The sequence below is a fragment of the Cygnus olor genome, chromosome 17 (assembly GCF_009769625.2).
Source record: "Cygnus olor isolate bCygOlo1 chromosome 17, bCygOlo1.pri.v2, whole genome shotgun sequence".
NCBI classification, from domain to species: domain Eukaryota; kingdom Metazoa; phylum Chordata; class Aves; order Anseriformes; family Anatidae; genus Cygnus; species Cygnus olor.
This window is the reverse complement of record NC_049185.1, coordinates 11444155-11468500: the sequence shown is the minus strand read 5'-3', so window position 1 is coordinate 11468500 and position 24346 is coordinate 11444155. Positions and strand designations below refer to the sequence as shown.

At 56.3% G+C, this 24346-nt stretch overlaps 1 protein-coding gene and 1 long non-coding RNA gene across 2 annotated transcripts in view; both read right to left on the bottom strand.

Annotated features, from left to right (window-relative positions):
• The window catches only part of NCOR2 (nuclear receptor corepressor 2), a 223225-nt gene extending 204678 nt beyond the window's left edge, over positions 1 to 18547 (bottom strand). The window contains exon 1 of the mRNA XM_040577005.1: positions 18244 to 18547. The gene's annotated coding sequence lies outside the window, so the exon portion shown is untranslated. The remainder of the gene's footprint in view (positions 1 to 18243) is intronic.
• A 4002-nt stretch (positions 18548 to 22549) lies between these two features.
• Positions 22550 to 24346, bottom strand: part of LOC121079554 — a 51768-nt gene continuing 49971 nt past the window's right edge. Inside the window, exon 4 of the long non-coding RNA XR_005825081.1 lies at positions 22550 to 23575. This is a non-coding gene — a long non-coding RNA (uncharacterized LOC121079554). The remainder of the gene's footprint in view (positions 23576 to 24346) is intronic.

Sequence of the window (24346 nt, the reverse complement as noted above, 5' to 3'; positions counted from 1 at the left end):
TAGCAGATACAAGGTCTGTTATCGATCTGTTCCTAGAGGGAAGGACAAGCTATCCAGTAAAAAGGGGTGTCACGTTATTAAATTCTGAAAGGATAATAACCCAACACGAAGGGCACAGCTGTTACTGGTACACTTCAGGCTTCGTTTCCGAGTCTGACAGGGAGCAAAGATCAGCGGAGCACTTCAGCGTTCAGAGACAGGCCTAGAAATTGCAGGAATAAATTAACATATCCATATCCAAATTACTGGGCTGCAGGGGTTGCCGAGCTGCTGGCAGGGACTGGCCTCCTGCAACCACCAGTCACTCCCCGCAGCCGCCTTTCCCTCTTGCTAGCTGGCACCGCGGTGCTCGGATGGAAAAGCAAAACACTTCGACCTTTCCTACCTCTGCAGCTTTGCCTCGGAGCAGGAGGTTTAACAGCCCCAGCCCAGAGACTGGAAAACACAGGGCAGACACAACAGACCTCGGAGAAGGCACTCGGGAAGCCAGATCTGCCCGCAGGAACCCGAGCCAGGCGTCCCGGCGAGGACAGCCAGCTCCGTGCAAAGCCTGCCTCGGTTCTGCTGCGAAAGGAAGGCACGGCTACGGGAAGCAAGCGAGTCAGGGCCCTTCAACAGCAGCAGCTCAAAGGAATCGGAGAGTTTAACCAAGCTGCTACTGAAAAAAAAGAAAAACAGGAAAAGTTATCGATTTGTACGAGCTTGGAGTCGAGAGAGCCATAAATTATTCCGCAAGGCAACAGAGATGGCAGATTTCTTGGGCACTTCAGTGGCGCGCCACGGAGAATTACGGGCTCGGCTCATTTGGCCAGACTGTCCTACGAGCAAGCAGCAGCGATCCCTGAAACGGGCACCGGATGAGTTACGGGCCACCACCCCATTAACAGCATTGCAGGGCACGCCAGGGGTTACAGGCGGAGCCGGACAGACAGAGCCACGACAGACACATGATTTCATAGCATACTTGGGGGATTTTCCACCCCGCTGCAGACAGCGGGTCGCTCCGTCTGCATGAACAAAATTACAAACATAACACAACAAATTAGAAGCAAAATGCCCCCGCGCCCCTGCCCAAACAGACTAGGCTGGGGAATCCAAATCCCTCCAATCATCCTGAAAGGCATTTGGAAATCAAGGTGAGAAGAGCCCTACAGATACCAGCCCTCATCCCAGATGTCACAGTCCGGGCAGAAAACCGGGACTTGGGAGCCCTGCAACGTATCCCCAGCTTCACCACAAGCCTCAGGCGCTGCCTCTGGCAACTCAGCTCTCCAGGCCCCTTCATAGAAGGAAAAGTAACAGTTTCCCTTCCCTTCGAGCAAAACGCGTTGACACGGCCGGATGCGAGCGCAGCAGAGGCCAGGCAGCGCCTCAGATCCCAGCTATCTGCACAGACCTCCAGTGCCACAACCAACCTCCAGTGCCGAAAGCAAGCGGCCCCTTAGGTTTGTAGTGCTCAGAGGTCCTGAGGAAAGCCGGGATCATCCCATGGTGCTGCCAGCAGAGCAGGGAGCAGGCGCACACCCTGCCGGGCTGCCACTGCCTGCGGCACCACAACCCCAGGGACCGCGGTCCTGGGGGGCTGCCCCCCGAGCCAGGCAATGCGCCAGAGCCCTCGGTACTGGGGAGACCGGCGTGAAAGCAGCGGCTCGGAAACTTCTGACACGGGTAAGCCTGTATGAAATGCAGTGAGGGAAGATCAATATTTTCTTTTGTTAAGTAAATCTGGCCACTGTGAAAACACCGGGGCAGCAGCCCAGAAGGCAGGTTTTCTGTTTACCCGCACCACCAGAAGCAGAAGTGGGAACAAAGGCAGCCGTCCTCACCCGCCGCCCCGACGGGGCCCCTGCAAGTTCCACGCGCGAAAGGGAAGCGCAAAGCTCCCCGCGCTGGTGCAGAAAGAGCTGGGGGCTTCGAGAAGTGGCAGAGGGGGAAACAAACCGGTGCTATTCACCCTCCCCAAACTCCAGGGACTCAATGTCTGCCCCTAACCCCAATGGGAGCCGCAGCACCGACACCCAGCACCCTCCGGCCCAGCAGGCAGGCTGACGGCCCCGCAGAGGGCTCTGGCAGGCAAAGGCAGCCCCGCTGGAGTTTCAGGCGGTGCAGAGCAGCACATCGATCCATTTATCGTCTGTGGGTTGCCATAGAGACCACGAGCCCTCCCCCACCACCCCCCCCCGGACCCCCCCACCGCTTTCCAATTGATAGCCGGGCGCTGGGGAAGCTTTTGCAGCACCATGGAAATTAAACCCCCGCTGGAGGAGCGGGGCGGTCAGAGCCATCACGGCCAAGAGTCCGCAGCTCGAGGCAGTGTGTCCACCCCTCCCCACCAGGCAAGTCTGAGCAACGAGCCTCTCGTGAAATAACTATTGCTGGGAGCAAATGGTATTAAAGTGGGGTTTCACACGAGCCGGTGGGCCATCTTCAGCCGCCAGACTTCTTCCTGGCTGCTGCAGGAAAAGCCACCCCTTGGCCTGCAGAAGACACGCAAGCCACAAACTTTTGGGGGCAGAGAGGCCAGCCCCAAGCACATCCCCTAATCCCACCCTTCAGACACGATTTCTCCCGTCCCGCTCCCAGCGAGGAAGGAAAATACCTCACCTAGCTCTGAGGCAAACTCTTCAGGGCCTGGACCGCGTCCCAGAGCGGTGCACAGCAGCACCTCCCACACCAAAGCAGCCCAAGGCCCCACCACCACAAAGTACCGCAGGTGCTTAACTAGCCTAGCAGCACCGCTTATCAGCACAAGGCACCGTGCTATTTCCTTTCTCCCACCCCGCTTGGGGTAGAGAAACACAACAGTCAAGACAGACGGAGAAAAATCTTCAAATCCCAAGGCCGGGGGTTCGGCCTTTAGCCCCACACGCTGCCACGCGAGCAGGTCGCCCTGCAGACAGAAGAGCTGATCCCAGGTGATTCCCTCACACGTCAGAGGAGCTGCTCTGCAGGCACCGCGCTCCTCAGCCCTTCACACTCTGCACAAAAGCGTGAAAACACGGTGCTGGCTTCACCCACGGCCCCACAGGGGCCTCTCTGAGGAGACCACAGGAGAGGAATTCGGTGCCACACGCAGGGGCAGAGCCAGTGCCCGCAGCCCCGCAGCCAGGCCCGAGCCCAGGCCATGGGGCAGGCGGCAGGGCCGAGGCGGCTGCAGGCCTCAAGGGAAACTGGAGAAGCGTGGTGTAAATGCTGTATGTGCCCGGAGCCAGAAAGCTGGGCGCGGGCTGCGCGGCATTTCCTGAAGGTTCCCTCTAATGAGCGCTGTCAGCCCGCCAGCCCCGCGGAGCCCTTCCGTGGGAAGCACGGCGCTGCCGGGCCCTCGGCGGCACCCTCACAGTCTGTGACAGCGGGAGCTGCAGAAATGAAATTCCTCCCACGCAGCGCAGAGGCAGGGGTAGGACATCCAGGAAGCAAATCCACCCAAATCTGGTAGAGCTGAAGGGGAGAAACTGCCCGGGAGCAGCGCAGAGCACCCACGGCACACGAGCGGCTGCCTCACCTCTCTGTCCCCAAGCACCAGCACATTGTTCCACCCCGACATGCCTTGTCAAGTGCCCTGTCAAGCTCAGAACAACGCAGAAGCTTGCGATCTGCCCCAGTCTCCAGCCTGGACACGACGCTTTCCAGCAAAAGCAGCAAGTCCCCAAGCTCTCTCGCCAAGCCTCCGCAGCCCTCCTCTTCCCACCGCTTCCTCAGGTGCCGGGACCTGCTGCAAAACGCGTAACTGAATATAACTGAATATAACTGAAGGCCAGCAGTACCTGGGAAGTACATGCCAGAAAGCAGAAAACACAGCAACTGCTAGAGGGAAGGAACTCGAGAGATCTGTCATTCCAGCGGGGAGGAAAAAAAGCCATGTTCAAGGCCTCCTCGGTTACGTAAACTTCATTTCCATGTCTTTTATCACTGATAAGATAAGCCATTGCTCAAGTTCAAGTTCTGTAACAAGTAAACCATGATAATCCTCTTAGGAATTCCCCATGCCCCAGCTTGAACAGACCTGCAGAAAAGAGCTTAAGGGGTTGCCTTCGGCTTAAAAAAGAAACACACACAAGCATGCAGCCACATATTTATAACGTAGGCAAACTGGGGCCCGGTATAGAATAGGAAAGGCTTATATGGGGCTGCCTGAATAAAGGGATCTACTCCTGCCCTAGTTCATCAAGGCTACGAGTCACTGCTCCGTCATGCACCGCGCAGTCAGCCACAAAGAAAATCGCCCTTCCGAGAAGGATTCCTTGCAACAACGAGGACCTGGAGGATCGGATCCCGAGAAGCAATTAAAGTGATTCACGACCAGCCCCACGCACTTTGTGCTGGATTACGCCAACAAGACTTTTCCAGGCTGCTGTATTTTTTATTTCTTATTACAACAGAGGATAATTTTACCTCATCTGAAGCCAGTGGCAGAATTACAGTGATTTCGAGCAATTACCCCCCCCGCTTCAGGTGTAAGATTGGAACTCGCCAAGACCACCCCCTCCTGTTGTACCCCTTTATAGTACCGTCAGGACATCCAGATGTGAGCCATTGTCTGTATTTGTTCGCCTGTAATCTGACCCAATCTAGCAACTGGATATTCTTACTAACCATTTAAATGTGCACTTGCACACACTGCCTCGTAACACAAAAGGCCACTTCATAAACTGCTGATTGCAAGATAGATGACAGAAATAAACTCTTGTCCTCTGCTGCTGCACACCATCAGGATGCAAATTACCTGGGCCAGCAATTTTATCACAGCATCTTCCAGGCGACTGCCTGAGCCTACAGGCAGCGAAGGCCAACTTTTGAAGCCTAAGGCTTCGCTTTACGGGGATAGCTCGACTTCATGGGGCTACCCTTGGCCACCCCCAGGCACTTCAGTGATGTGCAGCCACAGACCAGGAGGGCACAGCCTTGCACGACCGTGGCAGGCACAAGAGCAAGGCGCAAGGCAGTGGTATCTGGAATCAGGACTTAAAACAAAAGCTTTGTTCAGGCCTATCTACTTCCCTCAGGCAGCCCAACGGGCTCAGGTACCCACAACTGCTTCTTACTCACTTCCAGAGAGCGAAACTTTCATCCCTCCAACCCCAGAAAAAAGAAAAACTGCCTCTCCCCACCACATTTTTCTCAAACGTGCCTGGGTATTTTGTAACACGAACTAAAGACGCAGCACATCGATCCAAACACCTCTCTCCTCCCCACCAGCAACTTCAGGATCCTTCAGCGCTGACTGACAATCCACAAAACCGTGGCAAAGGTTGTTTTCAAATCAGCTGCCGGAAAAGCTCTTCCAAGATAGCAGCTGAATTCAAATCACATAGCAATTATAGCTCAGGGGGATTTCTAGGTTTTTCTTTCAAGAAACCTATCTGAAAACAAAACAAAAGAAAAGAAAAAAACTGCTTTAAATCTCATTAAAAGATTTCAAAGTGTGTCGCAAGCATGCCACATTTTCCACCAAGGCAAGCAGGAACAAATCCAACCATCTCCACCCCAGCCGAAGAGGTTTTGTCCTTTAAACCCTTGCTGCGTGCCCCCCATTTCAGCAGAGGAGCGGGACACGGCAGGGTCCCCAGCTGCTACAGACCTCTCGGCATCACGCTCGCCGCCCTGTCCCGCGCCGTTCCCACACGGTGAGGTTCTCCGCGCCGCCCTCCTTGGGTTTTCGCCCCTTGCCTCAAGGCCGCATGCAGATGACCGTGCTTTTTCTGAAGCCGGTGCCAATGAGGCCGCTGCATTCGTTATCCGGGAGGATAATGACAGAGCGCAATTCAGTCAACAGCAAATCCTCCCCGGGGAGATGCCCTCTGACCTCTCCCGAGCTCGGGGATGAAAGTAGACAGCCAGATCTCAGACAGGCGGCAGAGCTGAGTGAATAATTCCTAATGAATCCTTTCATCTCCCCTTTTGTTTTGGGGCGGGGGGAACGGAGGGAAGCGGTTTGGCGCTATCCACCAGCAGAAAATGATTTTCTAGGGCTACTCCAAATCACTGTCAGCCGCAGCACATTTTTCACGGGCTCGGCTCGGTACGCGGCGGGCGAGCTGCTCCCTGCGGGCGGCCGGGTCCAGAGGGGGAGAGCAGAGCAGAGCAGCGCAGCCCGGCCCGCAGCAAGAGCAGGGATGCTGCTGGAATCCCAGCCTAAGAGCCCCATGGCAAGCAGTAGGTTGAATTCAAATATCCACTGAAACCACGTTTTTGCCAATAAAATTCGATTCCAGCAGCACAACAGTAAATACGTGAAGAAGAAGAAAGTTCCTTAAGTAACGCCCACAGAAAGCCATGGACCCAGGGACCTCACCTCTCCCCGCGTGCCTGTCAGCCCTCACCAGCAGTTCTCTCCCGGTTACAAACCCACGAGCCGGAAAGATAGCGAGCGTGTGAGACAAGCCGATTATTATCCCCAACAAAAAGCAGCAATTCTCCCTTCTCCTACGTGAACTCAGCGGCAGAATCAAGTCCTGCAGCATCTCCTGAGTGTCACCCAGAGGTTTTAAGGGAAATAAGGATGGAAAACAGAGGCAGAACAAGAACCTCCAAGCTGCTTTACAAGCTTTCGGTCACCCAAATGGCACCCGTCCCATCCATGGTTCTCCATCCGTGCAATAGTACCAGCTGTAGGTGTGCAAATTTCACCCCCATCTCTCAGGCCTGAAATCAGCCACGTCTGAAGCAGTCACTTCCTCCCAGCTGCTGCTACACTTAGGAGGTCTGCCCTCACCAGCACCGATATCTCACACTGCTGACAGGAATTACACGCAGGGCCCACAGCCCCGGGACGCTCCCTACCCTCCTCCGAAACAAATGAACCAACGTGAACCCGCACGCTCTAATCGAGCTTGGCGAGGGTATTTATAAAGATGCCAGATCCCAGGGGTATCGATGACAATCTCTTCCCCAGTAAGGCCCGACTCCAGCCCCGGGCTCTCTCAAACCCCCCTGCTATCTCGCACGCCGCCCGGGACGTCATGCGCGGCCACGCAGGGAGCAGCCGGCATCCCCTGCAGGTGACCAGCGCACGGGGGCCGCAATGCCAGCAATTAGGCAGAGCTTCAAAGGAAGGGAAACAAGAGTCCTAGTCAATGACTGACCAGAGGAACGGCTCAGGCTGCTCTCATGTGCTCCTCTCTCAGCACATTTGTTTGCCAGGCTGCCCGAGAGGCTCCCAAGGGTCAAACCCAAGGAGCCGCGGGGTCAGCGACTGCGCCGCGATGGCAGCTCCGCCGAAACAAACACAAAATCCCGAAACTGCCAGCGAGAAGTTCCCAGCCTTTACAATTAAAGCTAAAAAGACGCGGATCTGCAAATCCTCTAAGCTCAAACATGCCAGAGGCAGCATCAAAAAACTGAAAAACCACACGTGATTGCTGGAGATCAGAGGTTAACAATATTTAGTGATCCGCCTCACATTCTGACCGGCTCGCAGGGGCTGTGGAAAGCAAAACCGTGCTTTCAGGCTATTTTGAGAAGCACTCACAAGGTTTATCCCAGAAACTGCTCTCTGCCTACTCGGATTTCTCAACTGAACCGATCACATGGCGCTCCGACGGCCTGCCGAAGACACTTGAGAATAGCAGTGCTGCCTGCCGCTCCCCGCCTGCCACAGCGCCGCTTTTAATTGAGGCTGAACTCCTTTAGCCCCTGCTGCAGTCTGCAGCTCCAATCACTGAAATAATAATTAAACCCAGGAGAAACGGTCCAAAGCAGCGATGCCCTTAACTAGCGCGTTAAGACGGGGAGACCTGAAGACGTGCGCAGGCACCTCCAGGGCGTGCTGTTTTGTTTCCAGCCTGCGGATCTGCCTGGGTTTCGGATCTGCCTGGGTTTTTAACAGCGACGTCGGCGCGGCAGGGATCTCGCAGTGCAGCACAGAGACAGAGGAGAGGCAGAAAAGCGTCCTTAAAACTTGCTTTCACCTCACCAAGACCGAGGAGGAAATCACAGCGAGTTTTACCCGCTTCGGGACCTTCCTCTAATTCCTGGGAACGCCGCAGCTGATGATGACCTGAGGCGGGCGTTCAGAGCAGGGCACGCGGCCCTGCATCAGTGCAGCTCGGGCACTCGCCCCAGCTCACGGGGTCCTAGGAAGGAAACCCGCTGCAGACAGCACGCTGAGAAGCACTGGCTGCGAAGGCCGGTGGTGCAGCAGGCAGCACTGCCCTGAAATCCAAAGGGGAGAGACTCAGCCTGGAAACTGCTCTTCGTTAGGTTAATTAGTCGAGTTTGCTGTAACCAACTCGGTTACCATAGCCACGGTGCCCGGAGAGGAACGCTTCACACGGGTGTCCCTGCGTGGGACCGGGGCCGGGGACTGCTGGCCCTTGCTGCCACTGCGCAAACACCGCTCGCGGGAAGGCTCCTGGCCACAGATCACACGGCTGCTAAAAATAGTGCTGGAGAGCAAACAGGTTAACGGCACGGCGAGAAAACGCATTCACACACGGAAATAAACAGAACCCGTGCGAGATCTGCCCCCCAGCCTGCCCTGTGCGTGTTAACAACCAAAAAGATGCTGAGTGCTCTTAAAAACCCAACCCCTGCCGTCAAAGAAGTGACTGATAGCTGCCCGTCTCCCCACACTCCCTGCACACACAGCCAAATCTCTTTCATCTGCTCCGGTGCCTGGAAAAAGTCCAGAGTTAGAGCATTCCCCCAAACAAGCACATATTTTAAGTGTCATTAGCTACACTCTGCCCTTTTATGATCAACATCATTTCAGTTGCTCACAAATCTGCCATGCAACACACATTTATCCCTTACTCGAGGCACGCCAGCAAAACTCCACTGCTCATAGAGAAGAACGGCAGATTTAGGAAAGTGGGAGAGAAAAGGCAATTTGCAGTTCAGCCAAGCTCCTTCAAAAGTGGGAAGCCCCGAAACTTATCCTAAAATCAGCAAGAGGCAGTGGAAAAAGTCAAAAAGCTCAGCCTTGCTTGACAGATAGCCCCAAACCCATTAAGGAATGCAGCTCAGCGCCACCTTTCTCAGCAGGTTAATGTTAAGCTGCCACTTTTTTTTCCCCTCTTGCAGATGCCTTAATTGCTTGCTTAATACAGATTTCGCTGCTACGCTTATCGCAAGGCTCCGAGCCGGCCGTGTGACGAGGGTGCAGAGCGCAGGGCAGACCCATTTGTCTCCGTAACTAATTGTTCTGACTTCTCGACGTACACACCAAATTGACTTGGCAAGACCGCCAGGCAAAGCTGCTGTATTTATTTAGGCATTTCTTCTGCTTCATACAACAAGGCTGCAATCTGGGCTCCCAGGCCAAGACACCATGGGCGTCTTTATCACATTTATGCAAAACCGGATCGACTGAAGGAAGGATCAGGCCCCAGGTTAGCAACATTCCTGGGCACGTCCTTTACACCAGGTATTTTAGCCCCGGTTACCTGGCTAAGAATTAGCTGGCGAAGCGTTCCAAGTTCACGAAGGCGAGCGCCAACACTCTTACTCCTGGCTGCAGCCTCCCCACGCCAGGGACCAGCCTCCGCACGACATCCGGGGCGCGCAGCCTCGCCGATCCCAGCGCGGGGAGCGCCTGCGTTAGCCAGGCACGTCCGACCCCGGGTAACGCGGGGCCGCCGTCGTGCACGGACACGTTCTTCCTGGAACAGCCCCGTGCCTGCAGCCAGGGGTCTGCCTCCGCACCCGCCTTCCAACTCCGCCAAAGGTTCAAGGTGTTTCCGCATGAAACAAGGAACTAGAGCGAGGCGAGCACAAGGGCGCATTGTGCGGGCAGCAAAACCTCCTGCAGAGAAATCCGCAGGCTTTTCGAAAGCACGACTGGACAAAACGGGGCGGGGGGAATGCCACAGACAGAACTTAAAGTTCTTGTCCTGTTGAAGCTGATAGCAAAACTCACGTGGTGGGGAAGCAGGAGCAACCAGAGGGCTTGCACACCTGTGTCTGGCTCCGCAGCACGACTCTGGGCAAAGCAAACTCATTTCCCAGCTTTCAGGACATCCACAAAGCGTTCTGGATTGCAGGAACACCAGTCTCGATGGAGATGCAAGCCTTAGCTTCCCGCAGCGAGAGAGACAACAAAAACACAAGCCTTAAGGTACGCACTTACGTCTCTCTACTTTTGTTTCATAATGCTGGAGAAAACCCCAAATCCTGCAGCACTTCAGCCCGTCACCACGCAGCCCTCAGGAACGCTGCAGGCAGCTGGCTGGGTGCTGGACCAAAACCGCAGCAGCTCTTTACGTGCCTCTCTAGTCACTGCACCTTGAGCCCCAAAAACACCAGAAATCTAAAGACGCAAAAATTTTTAGCAGCTACCCGTCAAGACAGCAAAACAAAGCCAAGACTAAAACCTACAAATGAAGAAAAAAAAGAGAGAAAGCAGAAACAAGGGCTGGCTGACACCTCCTGTACGTGCTGTCAGCAGGATCACCTACTCCGAGAACAAGGACGCGGCGCGATGCTCGGTGCATCTAACACGTGACAACTGCTCCACGGCCCCAACGCTGGAGTTGCACAAAACCCTCCGAGCGCCCATTGCCTCGCAGCTCAGTAACAAACAGCCACTTACACTCGCTCAGAGCACTCCAACACCACACACTTCCCCCCAGTCAGATCTTCGGCTCTTGACCTCCTCTCGAGCATCCACCCGGGGCGTGGAGAAGCCTTCCACCCCGCCACCAGTCACGCTCAGCAGCTCCAGCCACAAGCGTGCAGCTGAGCCAGCAGCACAGGGGCCGTGCGAAAACATCTCACCAGCAGCCCACGGTGGCCACCAGGTCCGCAGAGCACACGCAGTGGCACCACCACCAGCCCCAGCCCCAGCCCGGGCACACGGGGCCACCTCCTCGGCACCCTCCAAGCGAGTTAGTTAAGACTAGAAAGCCTCAAGGAAGAATACCGATGGCTTTTTCCACTGCCAGTTCAGAGTTTTTTCCCAAAACACTGGATACACAGATTCCCATAACGTGCAGACTTTGCTGCGTTTTATTTCTTCGATGGTTTTTAATCACTTCTGGTCTAGCATTTGGAAATTATTATTCACACACACACACACACACCAGGAACAAGGCTGCAGGGAAACACGGATTTCACCGGGCTGCCTGTTTTTGTCTGTGGACACCACCTCACGTATTACCAAATCAAAACAAGCCGGCCAACTTCAGCATGAGGGGGGGAAATGAAAGGGCAGACGGGTGACCTAGAAATGAAGCTGAGACTTTGGCATGAGCTCGAAACTGCAGCAGAGGCAAAAAGAGGCAGAGCTTTCCAGGCTCCATTTTGAAAGCAGCTACCAAATGGAATTACAGGACACGGTACCTGCAGAAAAACAAGGGCAGCGCTTGATCGAGGAGGTCTTTCCAACAGGTAGGAGTCACCCCCTTCAAAGAGAAGAAAGCCTTATGCCAAAGCAGAAGGGATGCAGTTATTTAAAGCCTCGATGCAGGAACCCCCCCGCGAGCAAACGACTAGAGAGACTTCCCAAGTGCACAGCTCTGATAGCAAACACCACGGCTGCTCCACGCCCAGGATTTACATACCACATGAGATCACGAAACGCATGACTGTAATGGCGAGGGCTTGGCGAGTCAGTAGCCGAGGCTGCAGGGCTTCGAGCAGCGGCTGAGGAACGCTGCAGTCACACGTCTGGCAGCGCGGATCCAATACAAACTCACCCTGCCAGTTATAATTGGTTCGAGGAGGGTGTTAACGAGGCACCTCTGTTCCAGCAAGTCTCAGGCTCCGTCAGGTAGCGTCCGCAGCGCTGGCACAGAACCGACGCAGGCTGTGCATCGCCCCCGGCAGGTCTGGCAGGGCAGGCCGCCACTTGCTCGTGGCCCAGGCTGGACGTTGTTATACCACTGGGTGGCCCGGGGTAAATCGCCGGGGGCTCGCAGCCTTAGAACCGGCTCCTTGCAACACCAGGCCAAAGAGATGACAAGGGCTCGGTGGTAAACACTTGTCCAGGGCTGCAAAGTGCCTCTGCTCTGTGGGCCAGGTGCTGCACCGATAAACCACGCGCTAAGCAGAGCTCCTGCAGCACTGGGAGTACCCGTTCCGGGAGCCTGCAGAGCCCCGAGACTGAGCTATTTACCCAGTGACCATGATGAGACCTGGTCCTATAGGAACGCAGCTGTCGAGGTCATTTCACACGGTTTTAAAACGTTTTCCTATGGAAAGCCAACTTCCCATTGTTTGCCGCAGCCCGAGAGAAGCCCACGCATCCTGCGGCGGAGAGGAAGACATCCTCCATCCTCCGAGCCAGGGCCGTGGGGATTCTCGGGAAGCCTGGCTTCGCGTGCCGTCCCAGACAGCCCTTCACTCTCCCCTACCAAAACCCACGGCAATGCGCTCCGAGGAGGATGAAGGCTGCCCGGGGGAATGCAAGTCCCCGGGGACCGAGCACAGACGACGGGATGATCTCCATCAGGAACCTTCCCAAATCCTGTCATCCTCCACCCACGGGGCTGACACTTTTCTTTCATTTCGCCTTCTTTATTGTAAAGACACGGCAAAAATGAAAGATCACAATACAAACCCTTCTGCCCAAACACGCACAGAACAAACATTAGCCGTCTTGCTCACGGAGCCGGTGGAAGGCGTTCAGATCACGGCGCTGAGCACCAGCCCACAGCCTGCAGAAAGCAGGACTTAGGCGAGGTAGAAGCCCCCGAAGCCACACGACAGACGGACACGCCACCGGAGAGCTCCCGCAGGTTGCCTGCACAGGCAGGGAAAAGAGTGGCCAGGCGGTAAGGGTTAACGCCCCGGGGATTTGGGGCCGAAACCGCGCTTCTGGGCACCGCCACAAGGTCCGGCGTTACACCGGGGAAACAATGCTAAATAAAGGTTACGCTGAGTGGTATTATGTAAATAATTCTCGTCCACAATGAAAGGATAAACCCAGACTGCTCGGTTAGTTATTAACTCGGGAGCCAGCGCCGCAGAGAGGAAATCCTGCCGGCTCTCCCTCCCTCGACATACGTACCGGAGGGCTGCAGACGGGCCTGCAGCTCCCCGAGACAATACCCACAACATCCCCTGCCTCCCCAGGCGCTGGCACTCTCCCCTGGAGCACTTCCCACCGGAGGAAACCATGTCAGCCCCACCACATTGTCTCCTCCGAGGGCAGCCCGCTCGTCCTGAATCCTGCCGCTGCCCGGGCTGCGTTCAGAGCCCTTCCTCCTCCTCCCCGACGGCTGCCTGCCCTGACGGGAACACGCTCCTCGCCACGTCCCTCCACGTGAAGCCGGGCCCAGCCCTTCCCTTCCTCTTGTAGGCTGAACCTGCTGGAGTTTGCCTTGCCAGCACCATTTCTCCTGCCCAGAATAACTTACTCAACCTTTCTGTCGCCTCCTCCCCCCCCCCCCCGCAACCTCCCTCCAGCCTTGGCCTCACGACTGAATGCTTTATGTTTGTCATACAATTTCAGATCTGTCAGCAATTCATCCATCTGCTGCCTCCTGGGTTTTTAATGCTGCGAGCGGCTCCGGGATACAGCCTTGCATAAAACTCTCCATGGAAAATGAAGCTGTATCTCATTCAGAAACGGAACCAGCTTTGAGATCATTTCTTTCCAAGGTGTTGGGCTGTTTCAAAGGCTGGCTTCTTCCCTACAGCTAGCAGAAAAGCAGTGATGCTATCCGCTCTAAAATAAACATTATGGGAGCGGCGATAAGGGGAAATATTTCAGCTGACTAAGAGCAATGCGGGTTCAAATCCAAGCGTAAGCTGATATTGCTTGTAATTTGCTCCCAAGCCAAAAACACAGACCGGGAGTGAAAAAAAAAATGGATGGCATTAAACAACGAGCAGCACACTCAGCGACTCTGCACAACTTCAGCATTTTCATTTGCATTTTTTTTTTTTTTAAACTAACCTTCAGTTTCACGGGCCATAAAGTTAATTTGGAGCGCGCTTCCCTTCCCTGTAACTAGACAAAGCTGCCATCCTTTACATGTGTTAACGTTTGCTCGGTGCTCCGGGGCTTCAGAGCAGTCGGAGGCATTCCCCGCGCCACCCGCGGGCACGTAGCCACGCCGGCTGCTTTGCTCGCCCCGTCGCCCAGCCCTCACACCAGGGCAGTAACCGCAGCCCCTCCACGTCCATCCTGGCCACGTCTCCTCCAGCACCGGTCACCTCTCCCCCGCAGGCTCCTCTCAGACACCTCCAAGCCCAACTCGGCCCACTGGCCAGGCGACTGCAGCCCCTGCTGGGGCAGGCTGCTGGCCTTCGGTAAGCCAGCCCGTGCCCCCGAGGCTTGCTGGTGGCTTGGGAAGAAGGGAAGTGACAAGAGGGGTGGGCAGGGGACTGGGGGCACAACCCGGATTTCTCAACTCCCAGCACAGTCCCGCTGCTGCCTCGTGTGTGGGTCAGGGCTCACTTCCCAAAACTGCCAAATCACGCATTTCCTTCTGCTGCTCTGCCCTCCTTCCCTTCCCTTCCCAGCAGCTCCCTCCCTCGCCTGGACCAGGCTCTGGGGGCACTTTGACGCCCGCTGATCCAGAGGCCTGGCTCCCCTCTTCAGCCGTCTTTTCAGGAAGCATCTCTAGTCACGCTCAATAAATGAGACCCATTTCCATTTTCTTCCACGACACAAAAATCTGACCCTCGGGCACCACAGGGTAAATCCGCGACCCTGACACCTGTGTGCCAGGACAAGTCCAGCCATAAGGAGCAATTCCCCACTGCTCTCACACGTCAACATGCAGCAAGGACCCCAATTAAAGCCACGCCAAAGCCTATATCAAGGCATCCTAGATGAGAATCCACGACCCCACGATGCCTAAGTCCTTAAGCAACCGCAAAAGCCTCAGCCAGTGATCACAGCGGCGACTGGGTGCTGCTGCGCCTCGTTCCTAGCTCCATTAGAGCCGACCCTGCTCTCTGCTGAAATCTCTCCGCGAGGACTGAACCGCGCTGCAGCTCACCGAAGTGCCGCTGCACGAAGAAAACCGTCCTTTCAAGCACACGTTGCCCTGGATTCCCATCCTCATCCGCCCCTGCACATAGCCCGCGGCCTGCACTTGGTGGATCGCTGCTCGCAGCCACAAAACCCAGGAGAATCAGCCCCTCGCCGTTCGCAAGAAGGAACCCTTGCAGTGAGGACAGAGCACTCATGGGGCAGGGACTCCTCTTCACCACCAAAACAGTTCGAAACGTTGAACCACACGCCACCTCTCTGGCCTCAATTTTCAGACTTGTCCATAAATCTGGTTGGAATGAGCCATCAGGTCAGGGACAGGTAGCGCTGCACCCCAAGCACTGCACCTCTCAAGCCCAACACCTTTGCCACTGCTCAAATCACCTGCCCAAAGCCCACTCCAGAAAATTTACCCCTTTAATCCTCCTTTCCTACCCACTCACATAGAACTGGGGAGATGACAACTGTCCTCCCTTCCAAAGAGCCAGAAGACGACGCTCACTCACACACACAGGTTACGGCTGACTTTAAGTGGGCTTCTCCCACGACGACCCACCTGTACCCAGGACTGTATTTCGGCAGAGGCACATTCCTGGGTCACCAACAACCAAACCAGCAGCAGGAGAAGCGCTGGCAGGCATCAAAGGGCCAAATAACGCGCAAGCATGTCACAAAACACGAGGACGTCTGCTCCGACCAATTCCAGCCAGCGCAGCCCGGAGCTGCCGTGGGGATGAGACGGGCAGCTCTATTATTACCACGTGTCGCTATCGGCACAGCTGCATGCATGCCTTCATCGCCAATCATAACAGAACTGCCTTCACCAGACTGGGTCTTGTAATTACAGGACAGGAACACAGCTGAACCAACCCCCCTCTGGATTTGGCGCGGGATGGCTCCAGGGACGGGTACAACCTCCACTCGAGGCGGCTTGGTCCAAATCCAGCCACAGCCGTTAGCAAACGAAAGGTATTGCCAAGCAGCAGCTGCTTGGTGGCTTGCGTGAAGCGAGTTTATGGTTTCAGTCCAGATCTTGTCGTGAAGAAACGCCCGTCACCTCCCTGGCACCCAAGCTGTGAAGCCAGAAGCATCCACCCTCCTCTCCAGCGTGGGAGCCCCGCCGCGGGAGGCGGTCCTGCACGGAGCTCCACAGCAGGCCCTGACCTCTGCAGGGCTTTCAGAACCAGGTATGTTTTGCAACTTGGCAGAAACACACAGCTAAATAACAGAAACCACCACCCACATAAAGCCAGAAGAACAAAGTACCAGTGTTTTCCTGCCCCAGACATGTGCATGCCCCATCTCCTCTCTCGCACCAAAAATAGCTTCTACTTTTTCCCTTTTGGCAACAACGAAGTAGGGTTTGAGTGCATTTGCTTTCAATAAACTAAACGCGTTTTGCAAGAGTATCTCTCATACTGAAACTTACCCAATTGAAGTTATAAAATATTGTCACACGCAGAACTTCCCTTCCCTCCCGTGGCACCTCGGGACTCGGACTGCAAGCCCTTCGCAAGCCTTGCTTTCCGCTCTCCCCACACGAGACACAGCATCAGGCACACCGTGGAGCCAGGATGGCAGAGCTAAGCCCCAGAGTCACCAAACGTGTCAGCGGTGAAATTCAGAGGAGTAAGCACAACTTCACGAAAGCCATCCGGAAGTTTTGTCGCCACTTTCACAGGAGTTGGAAACACTAACCCAGTTGTCCCAACTCACTTTCCTCCCCTTTATGAATTATCACCATCAAACCATCTCTTTAAAATCACACAGCAAGCCTTAACCTTGCTGATAAAACCTCAGCCAAACGCAAAAACTCTCACCCCACACAGCCGAGGAACACCACTGGAACAACATCACCTCCAAAGTCAGATTAAAAACACCGGATTCAGCAAAACCCCGACGTCTCCAGGCACTCGAAGCCCCAACCTTTGCTTTGTGAGAATACCGAGGGAGAGGTCGCAGGAGAGTTCAAACCATAAACGCGTGCGAGCCGACAGGGCGGCGTGAGGAAATACCCGCTGCACAGATCACCTCCAGCGCCACGGCCCTCCGGGGCAAATTCTTGAGCTGACCCAAAACACAAAGTTCAGGGAGCAGACCCAGCCGGGCGCAGGCCGGGGCATCCAGCGGGTTTGAAGCAGTGGGAGGCGGGGGGGGGGCGGTTCAGAGGGTCAGCATTGCCCATGGGGGGGGGGTTCAGAGGGGTCAGCACGGCTCCGATCCCCCAGCCTTTGAGCTCTGCGGCCCCGGCGGCTCTGGCAGCAGCCCGCATGGCAGGCAGCTGCCCGCACCCACCGCGGCCCGCTCCTTGTGCATCGCCAGGGCACGGCAGCAGCAGGAAGGGCAGCGGGAGAAGTGGGAACGGGAAATTATGAGAATCTGCAGAGGAAAAAAGCATCGCTCCGGAGGCTGCAGCTGGGAGAGAAGCGCACACTTGTTGCCTGCAGACACCGGCAGACCGGCCCTGTTTACCCACCGTCAATATTTACACGGGAACCACCGAACGCCGCATCTCCGGATAAGTCAGCCCTGGAGTTTGCAGCTCCCCACGTCTGGGGGCTCGGGGCCGTCCCTCGCCACCAAGGGACCCGTTTTGGGGGCAGCGGGGCGAGCCTCGCCTGGGGCTGGATTTCCCACTCGGCGCCGAGCAGCGCCTCTGATGCAGATTCATCCCCCTGGGCTCTCACGGCGAGCGTGAAACCACCGGCTTCAAATACGCGCGTCGGGCGGGAGCCCGAAAGAAATAAAGCAGAATTGAAAGGGATTTTTTAAAAAAGAAAAAAGAAAAAAAAAAAACAGCCAAAAAGCACCGCCACGCTGCGGGGGGGGGGGGGGGGCTGCCTGTCCCCATAGCCCCCCGGCCACCCGTTGCCACCAGGCTGCCTCGCGTGGGGGGGGCTTTCCGTGGGGGGGGAAAGGAAAAGGAGAGGGGGGAAAAAGGGGAGAAAAAAAAAAAAGGGGGGGGGGGGGGGGAAGAAAGTTTCTTCCCCGCTCAGCCGCTCTCGGTGCACATTTTCATTTTTACGTAACCGCGGCTGGCTCGCCGACCTACCTGCCTGGCAGCCCCTCCGCTCGGCCCCTGGGCGCCGCAATTAGCAGCAATTAACACTGCTCCATCCCCCCCCCCAAAAAAAAAAAAAAAAAAAAAAAACACACACACAAAAAAAAACACATTTCCCATTTCCCATTGCTGCCCCCCCCCCCCCCCCCCGTGGGCTACCGGCGGGTCCTGCGTGGCCGGGCTGCAGCCGACCCCCCCCTCCCCCTTTAACCCCTCGCTAATTAATTAGTGGGGGCGGCGCTAATTAGCGGGGGGAGGGGGGCGCTGCGGGGCAGGCCCCCCCGCGGTGCTCCTGCCTTACCTAATCCCGCCGCCGGCTGCCGCCCCCCATGGCCGCTCCTCGGGTGCCGCCGCCGCCGCCGCCGCCGCCGCTGCTCCTCCTCCTCCTCCTCCTCCTCCTCCTCCTCCTCCCGCTGCGGGGCCGCCTCAGCGGCCGGCGGGGCAGCGCTGGGCGCGGGGGCTCGGCCCCGCCATCTGCGCCGTGGTTATAAATCCAGAGCCATGGGGGCTGCCTCTCCCCGGGGAGCCGAGCCGGGCCGGGCCGAGCCGAGCCGTGCCGTGGTAGGCGGGCGCAGCTCCGCGCCGTGCCGCTCCGAGCCGAGCCGTGCCCTGCCCTGCCCGGGCGGGAGGGAGGGAGGGAGGCGGGCGGGAGGCGGGCGGGCTCCGCTCCCTGCTCCGGCCGCCGGGCGGGGCCGCGCCGCCCGCCAGCCTTAAAGGCGCCGAGGCCGCCTGCAGCGCCGGGCACCCCCCGGTGTCGCTGGGGGGTTTTGGGGGGGGTGGCCCCGCGTACCCTCGGCAGAGCTGCTCACGGCCCCGGCCGGCCCGGCCTGGGGTGCCCCCGGGGGCGCCGCCTCTGGGCAGCCCGTGCCAAGGCCTCGCTGCACTCATGGTGGAGAATTTCTCCCCGGTATCTCATCTAAACCTGCCCTGTTTGGTTTAAAATCATGGAATCATTAAGGTTGGAAAAGAGCTCCAAGATCGTCTGGTCCAGCTATTCCCCCCAACCACCAATGTCACCCACTAAGCACCACGTCCAACCTCTCCGTGAACACCCCCAGGGACCGTGACTCCACCACCTCCCTGGGCAACCCGTCCCAACGCCTGACCGCTCTTTCTGAGAAGAAATGTCTCCTCACTTCCAACCTGAACTTCCTCTGTTGCAACTTGACGCCATTCCCCCTAGTCATATCACTAGTTATCTGCAAGAAGAGGCCGACCCCCAGCTCCCCGCAGCTTCCTTTCAGGCAGTTGCAGAGAGCAGTAAGGTCTCCCTGAGCCTCCTCTCCTCCAGACTAAACAACCCCAGTTCCCTCAGCAGCTCCTCACAGGACTTGTGCTCCAGGCCCTTCACTAGCCTCGTAGCCCTGCTCTGGACACATTTCAGGGCCTCAATGTCCTTCTTGTAGTGAGGGGCCCAAAACTGAATACAGCACTCGAGGTGCGGCCTCACCAGAGCAGAATACAAGGGGACCATCACATCCCTGATCCCCCTGGTCCCATCACCGCACCCCAGTTATGGGTTCCCCCCTAGGCCCTGCCAGCCGCGGGCCCTTCTCCTCCCCAGGCCGCACGCCCCCAGCTCCCGGCTGGCCCCGCAGCGGAGCCGCCCCGGCCTCCCAGCACCCCGCGGCCTCCTCTGGCCCCGCTCCAGCAGCTCCGCGTCCTTCTGGCGCTGGGGCCCCTCCAGGTGGGGCCTCACGGGGGCGAGCAGAGGGGGACGATCCCCTCCCTCGCCCCGCTGCCCCTGATGCAGCCCAGGGGACCAGTCACTGGGTGCTGGGCTACCAGCACACGGTGCCAGCTCGTGTCCAGCCTTTCGTCCACCAGCACCCCCGAGCACTTCTCCTCCTGCTCCCTGTCCACCCTCCGCCCAGCCTTGGGGCTGCCCCAGCCTCAGTGCAGCACCTTGCGCTTGGCCTTGCTCAGCCCCATGAGGTTCACCCCTCTTGCACCTCCCACGGCCCCATGCGCGTGCCAGCAGGCGATACGACACCCCAAAACCTTGCAATGCCGCGCTCCTCCCTCCTGCTCTGCGAGGTGCTGGCAACCTGCTCGGGCTTGGCACCAGCAAAGGTGCACGTCCCTGCAAAGGTCGCAGTCACTGCAAGCACAGCTTTGCCCCGCATGCCCCTTCCCTGCATTTTTCAGTCCTTGGTTGTACATGTCCGTCTGGCAGGCTGAGCGCCTTGTGAGGCAATGTGGCGGATCAAACCTTCCTCTGGAAGATGCGATTATCTCTGAAGATAAAGGACTGGCTCTATCAGCCTTGCATTGTGGGGTGTCCCTGCTCCAGCCGCTTAGCATTACTTGAGCTGTGCCTTGTTTTATTTGTTATCTGCGGTGTTTCTCAGGGAGCTTTCATTTAATGAATGGATGGCAAGTCCTGTACCACTGCAAAAAGGCTTCAGACGTTAATTTTACTGCAGCCAGGAGCCAGGCATTTTGATTCTACTGACCTCAGAACAACATTATAATCAAATGTATTTAAAAAAAAAAATCCGTAAGGGTTGAACACACTTTTCAGCAGGGTTGCCTATCCTACCAGAGCACAGATGGATTCTTTGACTGCATTTCTACAATCTGGACGACCACGGTCCCGAAGGAGAAGGGCTGGCATTGCAGCATCAATACAGGCTTTTAGTAGAGGCATTGCTTTTGTAATAGAGGGGATGGTTTCACCGCATTTCTACATCTTCCCCTGCACCTGGCTGTCCTGTGGGCCCAAACACAAGGGTTGCTGGGGGGTGCATGCCCCCAACAGAACAAGCAGCGAGTGATGGCCTGCTGTGCACGGAGCTAGCCTCGTTACGCCCCATCCTTAACAACCTTTCTCAGGGCCTCCCAGCTTGGAGTTTCCAAGCTTTTTCCCAAGCAGCAGCGGAAGCTGGGAGTTTCTTTTTTCCATGGAAATCCCTGAGCAGCTTGTGGCAGGACCACGAGGTGCCAGGAGCCGTGGCCTTGCCAGGACGAACCTCCCCAGCGCCATACCGAGCAGGGGACACCAGCAGCAGATCTCGGTGCCAGCCACGTCCCTGCACATGAAACGCCCGAGAAAGAGCAGGGCTGCTGCTGTAATCACAGCGTGTCTGCGCTGCGAGGCTGGAGATAGCTTACACAGATTTTCCGTAGCGTTTCACTTCTAAGCTGCCGTTGATAGCTATTCCATCAGATAAAATGGTAATGCAACGCGCCTCTGAAACGGCGCATCAGCAAAGAAGGGGATTTCAGATCTCAGCGGAAAACTGGAGTCCTGCCTCGTATTCTTGTCTTGCAGTGTTTCGGCATTAAACTCGCATGATCCCCGGCACAAATGCAAGAAATTGGGGCATTTTCTCACTTGGGTTCACCTAAACTCCTCCAGGAAAAGCAGCGAGATGCAAAACAGGAGCCACCCGCACTTTGAAACCGCCCTCCCATGGAAAGCTTCAGGGGAAAGTAATTAAATTTAATGCAGGCTGCAGCCTTTAAACTAAGTCATCCTGTAATTGCCTTTATCAGAGCATCAGCCCAGTAGAACTAATGCTCGTGAAAACCACTCCAGGGGAAGGGGGGGGTCCCTCCAGGAATATGCATGGCCCATGGCAGCTGGCAAGTCGTGAGTTATCAAAGTTAGAGAAAGGCCTGAATCCTGCAAACAGTGTGCCTGTGTCCTTGGGGAGCTGGGGCTGAGCGAGGGCAACACCACGAGGACTTCCAGCACGCGGCCCCATGCTGTCCCCGATGTCCCCGCTGGAGCATCACTGACATGGTACGGAGGGCTTGTGCCAGGGCTGGGGATCACCTTGGGAAAATGGATCCATCTCCAAAAACAGCCAAAAAAGCCAAAAAGGCTCCGTCTCCAAAAAGCCAAAAAGGAAAGAAGCCTCTGGTGCTGCTCTGTGCAGGGGCTTGCTCCATGCCCACCTCCCCATCTGGAGTCCTTCACCCAGCCACTGCCCTCGTTTCGAGTCTCGGTCACGCCAGCATCCCTGCCGAGTCCCCGCAGCCACTCGCAATCTGTTGCAGACAGCTGCTCTCGCCTCTTCCACGCTCGCTTTCAGGCTGGCGGTGGTTTACGGACGACGAGATGTGGGTATCCCAAAGTAGGTGGCATTCAGCGACATGCGGAGAGGAGAAAAACTGAAATGATGCTGGATGGCGGCTGTAAGCTGGGAACAAGAAGCACCAGGAATGCCTTCGGCTCCAGCAAGCGCTGCAGGGCAGACACATCAGGGCAGCCAGGGCTGGTGGGGCTGCGGGGCCCCTGGGACATGCACCCAAAAGGGCCACATCTCGAGGATCAGCAGGGGACCTGGCTTTTCAGCTCAGATACAAGCAGCAAACACAGCCACCGCATAAGAGCAAATGTTGCCCTCTGCCCTGCAGTGGGGATGGGCAGCGGGGCGGGGTGGGGCTGCAAAATGAGGGGCTGGAGGGGCATAGGGACGTAGGGACATAAGGATAAAGGGACATGGGGACATGGGGACACCTGCCAGCCTGCGTTTTGGCCGGCACAGGGGTGGGTGCCACCAGGGCAGCTCTCACAGTGAGTACCCGGGCTTTCCCACAGCAATGAATTGCTGCAGCTTTATTAAATCAATATTAATTCATAATCTTTAGCACACAATTACAGTTATCTCACACACAAAACTCCCCACCTCTCCAAATCTCTGATCTGACAGGGTTATAATTAGCTTATTACTGGCCATACATCTGCTAATAACTTTTCCCTCAGCCCTGCGAAGTGAATTAAGGAGCGCTAATAAACCATGGCAGTTAATCCATTTATATGTCTTAGGCTTTTGTCTAGGTACCAAGTTTAAAGATCCTTTAAAGGGGGTTCTCCGGCCCTTCCTCCAGGTGGGGCTGTCCCTGGCCGCGCGGTGTGGACACCAGGGGTGGCTGGTGGCACAGGTGATGTCCCACTCACTGCCCCAGCGGGTGCAGTCCTCGCTGGAGCAGGATGCGGGGAGAAAGTCGAGGAAGCGTTTGATAAGCTGGGGAACCCCAGAAGATGTAAGCACGGGTCCCTTTTCCCCATGCCTTCCTATTCTCAGCCCTGCTGCCTGTGCCTGGCACAAGGCAGAGGGTATTTCGGGAAGGTCCACGGCGATGCGGTGAACCCCCAAAATACCATTTCTCAGGGAACAACAGGCACGGATCCCTTTCAGCAGAGCTCCAGCGCTGCCCGCTCCCCTTCACCACGGAGCATTTCTGGTGCCATTCACTGGCAATAAGGAAAGTGAGATAAGACATGGCTGCGGGGGGAGGGAAATGTTGATCTAAAACGATGGCCGGTAATAAAGGGCAGCGGAGAGGCACGGTGTGATGTGACGAGATAAAAGCAGATGGCTGGCTGCTGCTTCTAATTATAGGTCCCCACTAACGAAGAGGGCGCTGATTAGACTGACATTGTCCTAGGACGCGCGCTTCTGGAGGGAGCTGGCTCTGCGTCGGTGCGCACGGCTGCCCCAACCGGGGGTCCCACGTCCTGAGATGTGTCCCCACCATGGGGACAGCTGGGCCCAGGACATCAAGAGGACATCAGGAGAAGCCGGCGGCGATATTCCCTGTGCCAGGGAGGGGACTGTGGACACGATGGCCACCGCCGGGCCACCTCACTGGGCACTGCTCCGACTCTGAGGTCCCAGTGTCTGGAGACAAAAGGAAGCTCCTTTTGAGTAAGAAATGCGGTCGAGTCTCATGGGTGAATAATTTATGATGCTTACTGTAATAAGACAGAAAAAAGCCACATTCAATTCTGGTTTCATCATATTTTTGGCTATGAGTAAAACAGTAGAAAATGATGAGGGCTTCCCACAGCAAAGCCAAGTGCCTGAGACTGAAACTGGTAGCCAGGCCACTTCTAACCAGAGAGTTGATCTTTTGCATATTTTCGGTCATGTTGGCTCTTTTTCTCCTCCATGGAAGAAACTTGACATGCAGTTAGTTAAAGCACTGTTGTGTCTCCCTCACTGAGCTCATCCGGCCAAGCAGGGCGATGCCCCGGCTCACATCCATGCAGGGCAGCCCCTTTCTAAGGGCTGGAGGAAAGGTACTTCCCTCTTCTGTACCCACTAAAACTCCATTAAGAGCCCTGCTTTGGGTTGGAGGAGCAAAAGATCTTAACAAAATATCCCAGGGACGAGCCACATAACTGAGGCAGAAACGTTGCGAGGTCTGCAGAGAGAGCCGGGCTGAGCGGCTGGCGAGCAGCTGGGCAAAAATGGGGAAAGACTTAAAAAAAATGAACCAGTAAGCCGAAAGTGATGTTTGGGAGTCATTCCCTAACTATTCAAACATTCACGCAATAACTCTTTCCAGGTGAAGTCCGCGGGAATTACCCGCAGGGCCTAGATCAATGTCGGCATGGCTGGGAGGGCGCAGAAGAGGCACAGGAGCAGTGGGGCGAGGTGACGGTGACA